The 1,573-nt window shown below is 31.9% G+C and overlaps 1 long non-coding RNA gene across 1 annotated transcript; it reads left to right on the top strand.

The window, feature by feature from the left end:
* Positions 1-655: 655 nt before the first annotated feature.
* On the top strand, positions 656-1,201 carry LOC133321284 (uncharacterized). The gene is made up of 2 exons (XR_009754008.1): positions 656-796; positions 1,120-1,201. It is a non-coding gene; the product is annotated as an uncharacterized LOC133321284 (long non-coding RNA).
* The last annotated feature ends 372 nt before the right edge of the window (positions 1,202-1,573 follow it).

The following is a 1,573-nucleotide window of genomic DNA, read 5'->3' as shown; positions in this document are numbered from 1 at the left end:
TATATCTCTCGATTTGCGCGAAATTTGGCAAAGCGTAAAGAATTAGGTCTAGAATGATGTGTGTTAAGTTTACTGAAAATCGGTCCAGATTTAGATATAGCTCACATATATATTTTCGTCCGATTTAATGTAAATGGTGCACCAAAGTCAATATATATTTTTCGATTTGCATATATATACTATATCTATAGCAACTCTATATCTGACCAAATGAAAAATTTAGCATAGGTTGCAGAATGACATGTTTATGGATCCATTTTTGTGAATATGGTCCCTCAACGTCTGTTAGGATTCATCTGTTGAATATACCCAAAGTGGTGAAGGGTATCATATAGTCGGCCCCGTCCGACTTTACTTCTTTCCTTATTGGTTTACACTTAAAGCATTCTCTGAAATTTGATTGAAAGTTTTTCAAGTTGAAAGTTTTTCAACAAAATATAGTTTAAAATTTACACAAATAATGGCAATATAATTTATTTATATTATTTGAAATCATTAAATAATCTATTCTTTCACATTTCTATTTCATAACACACAGTCTGTTGCGAAGCGCCATCTACATTTCACCATTGTTACTCACAACACGTGCTGACCAATGAGGTCACAAATCGCATTGCCAACCACCAGCACACAAGTAACCATTTTGGTATACCTATTTTATCAACACTGCGCATGTAATCAACCCTGCCTCCGATGGTAACCATCTTTGACAAAAGTCAACGAATAGAAGAACTTCCGCCGAATCTTTCTTTCGTTCTCAGTCGTCTTCGAGTATAGAAGCATTATGAGAGCTAAGGTAATTTAAAATTGAAAAAAGAATATTTAAAGGAAAAAATGTGTTTCTATTGAAAGTGCAACAATACAATAAAAAAGAACTATACAATTGAAGAAAAATAAACAATGTGCATTACAAATAAAATGGATTAATTAATGAAAACAATGTGAAATTTTGGAAAACTATGTGGATTGCAAAGATATTTCATGGAAATTGCGCATTGGATTTTTCAACACTTCTTTTATTTGTGGTGCAAATTGTGTTGTAGAGAATAAAATATTTCTTTTTGTTTCTACTTGTCGTGGTGCATTTAATTAATTGTATTATTTTCTTTTTATTTATAGTGGCGTAAGAAGCGTATGCGAAGGTTGAAGCGTAAGCGCAGAAAGATGCGTGCAAGGTCCAAATAAATTGATACTGGAAAACCCCGCTAATACAATGTAAGTATCTATATATCCATCCCATCAATAATTGGAATCATTCAATATTGATTTAAATTAGATTTCAAAGCCCAGACAATGCTTGCAATGTGTGTTTAACCGCAAAATATTTTCTGTGCTTTGAAGTTTGAAAATTCTATTCCCTCTTCCTATTGTATTCAAATTAACTAATTCTTTTTTTTTTCTTTTTCTATTTTCCATTACAGTATTCCGTAAACACAAATGGGAAGCTTCAAGTTATAAATTTTTTGTACGCACCCCATTGTCACTGTGTGATGATGGTCCACGTCATGTTTCGAAAGCAGCAGATATTACAATATTTTTGTTGTAATTGATGTTTTAAACTGAAGAAATAAAG

The sequence above is a fragment of the Musca vetustissima genome, unplaced genomic scaffold (assembly GCF_032173495.1).
Source record: "Musca vetustissima isolate MV318-11 ecotype Yass unplaced genomic scaffold, APGP_CSIRO_Mvet_v1 utg34599, whole genome shotgun sequence".
NCBI lineage: Eukaryota > Metazoa > Arthropoda > Insecta > Diptera > Muscidae > Musca > Musca vetustissima.
This window is presented reverse-complemented; position numbering and strand designations above follow the sequence as displayed.